This window comes from Echinops telfairi, unplaced genomic scaffold (assembly GCF_000313985.2).
Source record: "Echinops telfairi isolate 266 unplaced genomic scaffold, ASM31398v2 ScPeMD7_12;HRSCAF=54, whole genome shotgun sequence".
NCBI lineage: Eukaryota > Metazoa > Chordata > Mammalia > Afrosoricida > Tenrecidae > Echinops > Echinops telfairi.
Window position 1 is genome coordinate 2,864,873 of NW_022103909.1, and position 11,221 is coordinate 2,876,093.

Here is an 11,221-nt window from a genome sequence, read left to right on the forward strand (position 1 = left end):
GGTAGGGTCTAGAACCGATTAACCGCGATAAACGATGGTTCACTGTAATCAGGTTGAACTAGTGTTCTCTCCCGGTCTAGGGGAAAGATGAGTGGAGTCAGATGAAAACACACGGAAACAATTAGTTCCGACAGGCCAATGGACCACTTGCACATCACTTTCCACAACCCCAGATGGTACCCAGCTCCCACGACCACCCACTCCCACAGGGAGTGCACTACAGAGTGGGACACACAGGCAGAACGAAACTCACAACCGTGACAGCAGACTGACCAGTCAGATACCAGTGGAACTCCTGGGGCTATGGTCCTTCGTCATGGTGCCAGTCTGGAAGTGAACTCACCTCCATGGCTCAGTTTTCAGCCAAGCAACAGACACGTCATTATGAAACAGTAACACTAGGGAGGAAATGCACCCCTTAGTACAGCCAGCCCTCTGAGAGCAAAAGGGAAGCATTCACTCAAGGTCAAGGAATGGAAACCAGAAACCCAGGGAAGAAGTGGGCCAAATGATGTTACCCTGTGGGATACTACATTCAAAGACATAAAACAAAATATGTATGGGTCATTTCCTGGAAAAATGATTTTTTTCTGCAAACTTTCACCCAATACACAATACATTAAAATAAAAAATTTAAAAGATTTATTCCCTTTAAATCTGTACTTGTATCTAATTACTCTTTCTATCTCCTATAGGCAAATTTTCAACCAGGAAGGCGTGGCTGGAGATGGGGAGTATGGGCTACCCACACCTAAGATGTAAATAGATCCACACAACGGACGAGAGACAACATGGCTGAAAACAAGAATGAGGTCCACCTTGGAGCAACGCTGAAAAAGAGAGAAGATATGAATCATACTCAGGAGATGCTGGCCTGGAGAGGGAAACTTTCATTATTCAATTTATTCATGTTCTCTTTACAGTAATCATTCCATTCAACAAACCACAGGAAGCAGCCACCCCTTCTCCAAATATTCGCCTTCCATAAGGCTTGATACAGAAGAACTCACAAACACATAGACAAAGTTCAACACAGGGCATCTTGACTTTGCCTTCCCCCCCTTTTTTGCCATATCGGAATTGAAAGAGGCCAAGAGGACTCCAGCGAATTAAAAGCCAGAATTATAGTTTCTAGTGTCTTTCTACACAGAGGTGGAACTAATTTTATGTGGAAAGAAATGTGAACAGATGTGCAATATTCATAGTGTAGCCTGAAATAAGCCTCGGTTAGAATACTTCGATCTGCAGAAAGATGAGGGTTTTGTTTTTTTCCACCTAACGAGAATTCCTATTTTATCAAACTCTTAGGAAGAAAATCAATGGTTCCAACCGTCTTCAGTCAGCAGTCTATACAATATATAATCTCTCTCTCGATCGCTCCCCACCCCACTCAATCCTGCCAGCTCTACACAAGCTTTTCAAGAAACCAACCTGAGGACAGTCACACTCCCAGGCTCAGTGCATGTCTTCTCGACTCTTCTAGGGCAGGAACTAGGCTATTTCCATGCCAAGAACGAGAATGAATGCACGTCCGGATTACTTTCTCCCCAAGCTACAATCACAGAATTGTTTTGGCTGCGCAGTTCTGTTTTCTAGGTCAAATATATATGACTTCTTCCAGATGGTATTTCACCTAAGGCACCAACAAGCAAGTTCAAACAAAGAAAAAGCAACAGAGTCAAACACTGAGAAACTCCACTGTAGTCTGACTCTATCATCAGGCAGCCGGTTCAATTAATCCATCAACATGCAAAAAGTCTGTTCGTTTGTCCACATAAAAAAAAACCTCAAGTGTGCAAATAAGAAACGTTCCACACAAATGACCTGAGCCCTGGGGATGGTTACTTAGGCAGAAAGAGCAGGGCCTCCAGCATAATAGGCTGGGATTAGGAGTTTACCATTTACAGGCTCCTAGTTACTTAACAGCCCCGTGCCTCAGTTTCATAAGAGGTGAGACTAGATGGAGTCTGTTAGTGCTAATGGAGATCCTTAAAGGAGAGAATAAATGCCCAAGCCCCTGGCAACAGCACACACTTCACTAGTTCACCTCCCAGACGCAGCTCTCCCTGAAATCCTAACATTGCTTTATCTTTCAGAGGGTAGTTGGTGGACTGGTTCCCTTTTTAAAGGGCAGAGTGTGTATTAGATGTTTTTAAAGACGCGTTGAGGAGCCTTGGTGGTGTCGTGGGTTACTTGTTAGGTTGCTAACCAAAAGGTCAGCAGTCTGAAGTCACCAGGCACTCCTCAGGAGGAAGACGAGGCTTTCTATTTCCGTAAAGAGTGACAGGCTTAGAAACCCAAAGGGGCAGTTCTACCCTGTCCTACAGGGTCACTATGAGTTGGAATGGACTTAGTGGCAGTGAGTTTCAGAGAGACGTTGTGGTGCTAGATTCATTAAGAACCTGCTATCAAAAAATAAATAAACAAACAAGCAAATAAAAAGAACCTTCTATCTTACAGAGGTGCCTTTGAAGACAGACAGTCTTAAAAAGGAAAAAGGAAAACGGACTTCCCAGAGCAGGTACAAATAACCAAATGAGAAGTGAGCAGAGATGACTTTAAATGCAAATGTATGCAAATAAAATATGGCTATTATGCACAAAACAGGATTACATGTGTCTAACAATGGATGGTGTCATTTTAATTTGGGGCTAAAAGCACAGACGCCTGGAAAGAAAATCCGAGAGTGGGGGGGGGGTTAGGGAATCACTTTCTCTCAGATTCTGTCTTCCTCCTGACTTTTAACTTTAACTTTTCTCAGAAAATTAAAACAGTTTGAATTCTTTTTCTCTCTTCTGATAATAGCCAGGTACAGACATTGCTCTGCCATGATTCTGGCACCCACTGAAATGATTTTTTTTTTTTCCCCAACTGAGCAATCCTTGGTACGTAATCACCGAATCTTAACTGGTCGAGATGAAATGAACATCTGATCCTGTGTGTCCCTCTTATAAGTACAGAAACATGGTGAACAATTTTGGATTTTAAGGGTAGCCCATTCCACGCTGCTCTGGAAGCCAGAGGATGAGAGAGCAGCACAAGTCAGGGACAAGGCCCTGGAGCCAGCACGTGTATCACAGAGCAAGCAGCTCCTTCAGGGCCCTGATGGGGGCAGGAAACACCGCTGGGTGTGTTTGGCACAGAACAGAGAGGCTTGGGTTCCTGGTAGCCAGGGTTTTTCCCTCCCTGTTAATAGTGCTCAGATTCTAGGCAGGCCACCATGCTTTTCCGGGCCTCAGTTTCCCCCTCTGTAAGAAAGATGATTGAGTGGGCGCCAAGGCTGCTTCTGGCCAATGTTCAATGACTGTCTGGCACTGATGGACACGGCAAGTCAAATCCAAGGCAAAGCTCCAGCAGGCAGCCAGACAGATCTGCTCCGGGACTGAGCGATAGATCATGGGGATTCGGTGGTGTGGGAGGCGGTAGCTGAAGCCTTGGGTGTGAATGCTATCACCAAGAAGGAATGCAGGGTGAGAAGAGAGGCCAGAAAAGGAATCCTGTGTGAGATTGACATTTAAGAAATGGCAGAGGAAACAGAGGATGCTGAGTCAGTGGGGAAACCAGGCGCCAATGTGGAGAAAGGAGGGAAAGGGAAAGATAGGAGAAAACAGGAGTGGAACGGCGACTGAAAAATCCCCACTGGATCTGGCAGTTCCATCACTGGTAGCCCAGTTAGGAGGAGTGGCGAAGTAAAAGGCAGATTGTTTAGAGGACAGCAGAATGAAGCTGAGATGAAGTGAGAGAAGAGGCATCCCCCCTTCAATGTGGCTTCTTACAAAGGGCACAGGAGAGGGGCCCGGCGCAGAAAGCCACCGCATCGAGGTGGGCTCACATTAACAGATGTGTATGCTATGGGGACAGAACTCTTAAAAGAGGTTGAAACAGACTCAGCCAATAATAACCAAGGACTTCCTACAAGCAAGGCACAATTTTAGAGAAAACAATCCCGTTACTCACCGGCTTAAAGACACACTAGACAGTAACAGAAGGAGCCCTGGTGATGTAGTGGCTATGCCGCAAAGTCGGCAGTTTGAAACCACCAGCTGCTCCGGGGGAGAATGAGGAGGCTTTCTACTCCATAGAGAGTAGAGACACGCAGGGGATAGTTCTACTCTGTCCCTACAGGGTGGGTGTAAGGCAGCATGACCTCCATGGCCGCCAATGTTGTTTTGGTTTGTTGGTGGGTAATGGAACCCAGGTCTTCCACAAGGAAGGTGAGAATTCCACCCCTGGACCACTGATAAACAAGACCAGCAGGGCCCCATCAGCTTACAGCCACGGTCACAAAGTTTATCGTCTCTACCAGGATGGAGCGACATCAAACATCATAGTAATGACATAATGGTCCAATTCTAAGTGTGATAAGGGATGCACACTTGTCCAGAGAGCTTGGGGAGCTATGGCAGAGATTTCACCAGGGTGCCCTCCCTGCACCATGCAGACAGTGCAGTCCCCACCAGGCTCTGCTCCCTGCAAGCTTCTAGGCAGGTGCAGGCCCTGGCCCTGATCCCGGCCGGACAGCTGGGGGAGGCTGCTTGGAGTAAGTGACATACATTTACACTGAGACTACAGAAATGAATATGCTTAAATATTTTGAAAATGAAAAAGGAGTGGAAGCAGCAGCTGGGGGACGGGCGGGGGGAGGGGAGCAGCACTGCAGTGCTGTTAAGCAGAAGACAGAGTCCCCGTAAAGACAGTGGATGGGGCTGGGTCGGAGTGGGGCTGAAGGCCCGAGTGGGGAGTGCCTTGACCCTGGAGAGGAGGCCAAAGGCTAGAACATGCAGGGCCCTGGGCGCACGTGAATAAGTGGGGGGTTTATTATAAATGAAGCAGAAGTCAATGGAGGTCTTTAAATAGGAGAGCAACATGACCACATTCAGCAAAGACATGGTAACAGAGGAAGACTCGAGTCCCTTAAAGACAGAAGGGAACAGGATCTGGAGCTTGGTCCTGGGCTACCTCCTGAGCTCAGTTCCTGCACTTTCTTCCAACTTGTGCTTAGAAATTACCTAAGTGACCTTGATTTGTAGGTGTGTGATAACAGTGGGAATGTTTAAGCAGCCCCTCGGATGTTTCAGCCACGCATCCATCCAGAGGACTCAGAACTAATTCCCATAGACCACAGACCCCCCACCCCTACCTCCTGCCTCAGGGCTCCTCCCTCCACCCCAAGAGTGCTGCATAAGCTATAGGCCCTCCTGAACTTCCTCTTTTTCTGGTGGTGCAGTGGTAACCCATTGGGCTACTGTGAGCAAGTTCAGCAGTTCAAAACCACCTGCTGCTCCTCAGGAGAAAGATGAGGCTTTCTACTCCTGTAAAGATTTACAGGGCAGTTCTACCCTGTTCTACAGAGTGGCAATGAGTCCGAATCAGCTCAATGACAAGTGACTGTTACTGAACAAATATCACTGTTTTTGGTATTGCTGGAATTCAAGGGTGCATCATCTTCTGAGAAAGAAGAGAACACTGGGTCACAAGTACAGAAGCTAGGGGAGTATTGGTGATGAGGTGATGATGGGGCTCTGGTCTTGTGTTCTACAAATTTCTTTCTGCACAGGAGACAGAACAAAGCATTTTGACTACCGTCCCTTTCAAGTTCCTTCGTGCTTATTTCATGCCATTTCACCCATCTATGCAACATCCACATGTATTAATTCATTCCCATATTCACAACTTGAAAGCAATCCCACTGGCTGGCACTACTAAATTTCAGGCCAGCAAAGGAGGCGCAGAGAATTAAGTGACATGTGCACGGGCACGGTGCTGGGGGAGAGCCAGCTGCAAGCCAGACAGCCAGGGGCCTGGCTCAGGGCTGTGTTCTTCTCCACTACTCGGTGCTGTCCCGCTCTGGCTGAGGGCAATGGGGAGGCTGGAGGAGAGATATGTAGACTTGCCTCTTGGGCCTGGGTGGGCAAGCTTTTGAGATGGAAGAGTCTGTCCTGTCCCTCACAACAACTTTAAAATTATATGAGAATCATAAATGTATTTTTACAAACAAATGAAGTCACCATGATCTGAATAAGATACCTCAGTTCTTTTTCAACTTTACTTAGAGTCCTATGCACATAACCAAAGAGCCCTAGAGGCCTCCTGAGCCAGTTTGCTGACACCTGCTCTAGAAACCCATTCAAATGAGACCAAACAGCCAACATCCATGCTGAACCAAAGAAGAGAGGGCAGGGAGGGACAAGGAAGCTAGTCATGGGCGCAGAACAGCCAGAATGGAAAGGACGAGAATGCTGAGCTGACACAGTGTGAACAGGTGTAGGAACTGTTCACTGAGAACCTCAGTGACATGTGAAATGCGACTCCCTATCACAGGAATACGGCCATGCCTTCTCGCTTCCCAAGACCACCGCAACCGCCCTCTAAGCTGTCTGAGCAGAATCACCCAAAATCCAGCTTCCGAATAACCAGGGCTGCCCCCCAGCACAGCCACGTCATCGCGTCAGTCCTCGACGTACATTGTCTCCGTGGCTCACTCAAAGTACACATGGAAGCCAAACTCATTCTATGACCGACTTAATCATTCCTCAGGCTCATCTAGACCACTCGCTCACACTCGCTCACGCTCGCTCAGCCTACCCGCGCTGAAGCCAAACCTAGGCCTGAAGTCACTGCATGCCACGTGGTCTTTGATGATCAGTCTCTGAAGCTGCCAGGGATGCTCTCTGCCTCCCTGATCTCGTCTGGGGCCTGGTGACGTAGTGGTTAGGCAAACCGCCGGGTGCTAATTGCAAGGTCAGCAGTTTGAAACACCAGCCGCTGTGGTTCCTCAGGAGAAAGGTGGGGCTTTCGATTCTCAGAGAGTTGCAGTCTCAGAAACTCCAAGTGGCAGCTAGAGAGTCAGCATCGACTTTGTTGGCTTTGTTCTTTATGAGGAATACACTTGGGATTCACCTTGGGATGACTAAGTGCTCTAATCTCAGGAAGAAAGCACGGGCTTCCTCCAAGGAGGAGAGAGGAACGGACTCCACCACGGGAGATGTTCTGGGGGACTTAGAGCCAGGATGCCGACCGGAATAGAGGTTTGTTTGCTATGTTCATGAGACTCCCGGGTGTTTACAGCAAATCATTTCTGAGATGTAAAAACCGCCTAGGTACAGAAGCAACAGAGAAGGCAGGTGCACCTAGAGCCAGGGCCAGAAAGAGAAAAGGAGCTGCCCGAGCAGGGAAGGAGCACGCCCTCCCAAGAGCTGTGCGGCAAGATGTGAGGTCTCGCCTCCCAGCCACCCGCCTTCGGACAGTGTGAGACACGACAAAACAATAATAATGTATAGATTATCAAGGGTTCATGAGGGAGGGGGCAGGGAGGGAGGGGGAAAATGAAGAGCTGATACCAAGGGCTCAAGTAGAAAGCAAATGTTTTGAGAATGATGAGGGCAACGAATGTACAAATGTGCTTGACACAATGGACAGATGGATGGTGATAAGAGTAGTACGAGCCTCCAATAAAATGATTTTTTTTAAATGTCACCCACTTGTGGCATCTCTGTTACCGCAGTATTGGATGACTTCAGATCAAGATGAGACAAAGGCTCTCTCCTGGCTGATTCTCTTTGCCCACATGCTAGTCTTTCTTTCCCTTCCCTGCTCTGAAATAAAGACAGACGTCATCAACAAGTGATGGAGAAGAGAGAAGGCTGAATGAGTTGAAGAGTCTTTGACATGTGGAGAAAACACTGGAAATTCAACACTTCTTAGACACAGCCTTATAAATGGCAAGGGACAGGGGAGGAAGCCAGGGTTTGTGGATGAAGAGATCATGTCTGGTCCAAGGGGCAGTTGTGGGGGACACAAGGCGGAAGTGGAAGAAGTCAGGTCTGGTGAAAGGCGCCGTGAATGAGGGGACGGAATCCCACAGAAAAGGCAGAAGGAGGTGGGGGTGGGTGGGTGTTAAACCACTAGAGCAGTAAAACTAAACAAAAATGTAAACCCACTGTCATCAGCTGAATCCTGACTCACAGACTATAAATCCGACGAGTACAGACAGCCTTAGTTAGCCTTCTCCTGCAGAGTGGCCGGCGGGCTTGAACAACAGACCAGAGGTTAGTGACCTGACGCCTAAGCCACAGTGACACCAGGGTCCTTACTAAAGTGGTAGAAGGGAGAAAAGGGGGTTCCTAAGCCACACAGATCCCCCGGGATCAGACCTTCCAAGTGTTGCTGGCTCCTCTATGGCAAAACTCTACGCAGGTAGTTGGGGCCGCGCTTTTTAAAGATAAAATAAAAACCATTCACACCTTCGGTACAGCCTCAGCCAATGAAGAACACGTTAAATGTGAACACCCTTGAAGACAGAGGCTCCCTGCGGAAGGGTGGGGAAGAAACCAGGATGAATCTGAAGGATCCTATGGCTTTCTGCCTTATAAACAGAAAGCTGCCCGTGGCATCCAGCGGCACAGGACCTTCGGCAGGTGACTGAACAAGCACTTGAAAACCAAAGGGTGGGAGAAAAAGAAAGGAGGGTGGGTTCTGCTAGGGGGCTGTTAACGTGAGCTGTGGTTTTGTCTACTCCTATCCACCAATATTTAGGAGCCCTGGTGGCGTAGTGGTTATGTATTGGGTTACTAACTGCAAGGTTAGCAGTTTGAAACCACTAGCTGCTCCGAGAGGTCAACTAGGAGCTTTCTACTCCTGTTGACAGTTACAGTCTTGGAAACCCACAGGGACAGTTTGACCCTATCCTAGAGGGCCACCATGAGTTGGCGTCGAATCCAGGGCAGTGAGTTGGTTTTTGGTATCACCAATATTTAGGCACAGCAACTGTGAGTTTGGCTGACACAGTATGGTATGTCTCCATCATTCATGTCTATTTATGTGTCTGAAGAGCTTTAAATCTCCAGTGTCATTACAGGGAAAAAACTCCACTTCTTTCCCGCAGTTTCACTCGGGGGGACCCCTAAGAAAGAAAGCAAATTCCTGCTCCTAAAATAGCAAGGGCAACAATGCGAGGACTAGTGCTTCAGAAGCTAACAGGTATTTCCTGCACTTCGCTCATTGTACCAATCACAATCCAAACCAAGAACCAAAGGGGAAAAAACACGACTACGAGCCGCCACTAACAGCAACAAAAGCCCAGCACGCTGTTCTTTCCATACCTCCCGAATGGCAGAGCACCAGCACACGCAACCACAAACAACCCCAGGCAGAGACTGTGAGGGCTGCTTAATGCACGACGTTTCGAGCCCTAAAAAATACCGATTATCAAGCAATAGAAATATTCTCATGAGAGCACTGGTGGTAGTAAGAAAACGAATTATTCCGGATTAAGTCTTGCTGATATGATTATATACTTAAACGTTAAAAAAGAGTATTATTATTATTATTAAAATCCTTGCACTCCCGAACACTGTCGCTGTGAGGCCGAACGCAAGGCCCTTTCCCATACAGGATGACTGCTTTCCGGGAATGAGCTTTTAGACTGCAACAAGGATGCTTTAACAGAACACGAAAGGTCATTAAAAAGCTAAATCATAATAAATAAAATCAACTGTAGCTGCTCCAAAAAAGAAGTGGAGAAGATAGATACTAAATCATATGGGAATTCTGAAAACCAGCCAGTGCATTTTAAGTGTTGGTGACGATGACACACGCTTGAGGGGGTCACGACACGCTGCTGGTGTTCATACAGCTGGAGGGGCTTGGACTTTGATGTTTATTACACTGTGAATTAGCAATTCATAAATAAACACCCAAACACCCAACACACACACAGCTAATCATAAGCAGCCTACGTGCTGAGGGTTTAAAGGAGAGATCATCTCGTCTACTTCTGGCCATCGTGGAATTCCACCCAGTCAAACCACCGCTCGGAACAAAGACCACATTTCCCAGCCATCTCCTGTCCAGGTATGGCCAAACACCTGAGCTGGCTGATGTAATAGCCACAGAAAAAACATACATGCCAACTTCCAGCTCCCGCTCTTAAAGGGAAAGATGCACCATGTTCCCCTGCTCTGTCTCCCTTCCTGATGGCTGACATGTGACTGTGGTGGGCAACCATCTTGGACCCCAATGGCCACCTCAAGGACAGTGAAGGGACGGGACAGAAACTGGCTGAAGACCTCAGGGAGTAGTAGGTGCACCAGTTCAGGCCACTGCACGGCGAAGAAATCAACATCTGCTTTGTTTAACTGCCTGTTATTGGTGTCTCTGATATTTACAGTAAGACCTATAACCCAAGAAACACATCATAAATGAAATGTAATTTTCAGTGAAAGTAAATAGTCACTGCTAGCTGACGTCCCCATCAGAATCACCAAGGACTTTTAAAAGCTAGTTTAACTGCTGGGTCAATGGTTCCCTACTTTACAACTTGCAGTGGATGCCGATTGGTGCCACCGAGTCTTTCGGACTCAAAGCAACTGCAGTGTGCGTGCGCTGCCCATTCCCCAGCCTCACAACTGTTTCCATGCTTGGCCCATTGTTGCAGTCACTGTGTCAAACAGCTCACTGAAGGGACTTTGTCTTCTTCACTGACCATCCACCAAGCACGCCCCCTCCCCAGGGCTAGTCTCTCCCGGACGCGTGTCTGAGGTACTTGAGACGCAGTCCCGCCATGCTCTCCTCTAAGTCAGGTTTCTTCCAGGGCCGAGGTGCTCATTCTTCTGGCAGCCCACGCCCGGTGTTCAGTATCCTTCCTCATCGCCACAATGCAAAGGCAACAGTTCTCCGGCCTCCTTCATTCATGGTCTGCGTTTCCTAGAAACATGAGGCCAGGGAAAAGACCACGGCTTGGGTCGGCCGCCTCTCTGGTCTTCAAAGTGACGCCTTTGCTTTTTCACACGGTCAAGGGCGTTTTGCAGCAGAGGCGCTCAACTGGAGGCAGTGAACAAAAGGAAGGTCCTCGACAAGGCAGGTGGGCAGAGCGGATGCAACAGTGGGCGCCAACATAACTGAAGTGATGAGGCTGATGCAGGCCTGGGCGGCGTTTTGTTCCGTTGTCGACGGGGGTCACGAGGGGTCAGAATCAACTGGACGGCACCGAGCGACAGGAGCAGCAGCATGCTCAGTGCAATCCGTCAATTCATTTCCTGACGGCTGCTTCTATGGACACTGACTGTCACAAAAATTCAAACCCAAATCCACTGTCATCAAGCCGTGTATGTCAGGGTAGAACGGCCCCTGTGGGTTTCCGAGACGACTTCTCTGCAGGAGGAGAAAGCCGCATCTTCCTCCCACGGAACGGCCGACCTTGCGGTTAGCAGCCCAGTGCGTA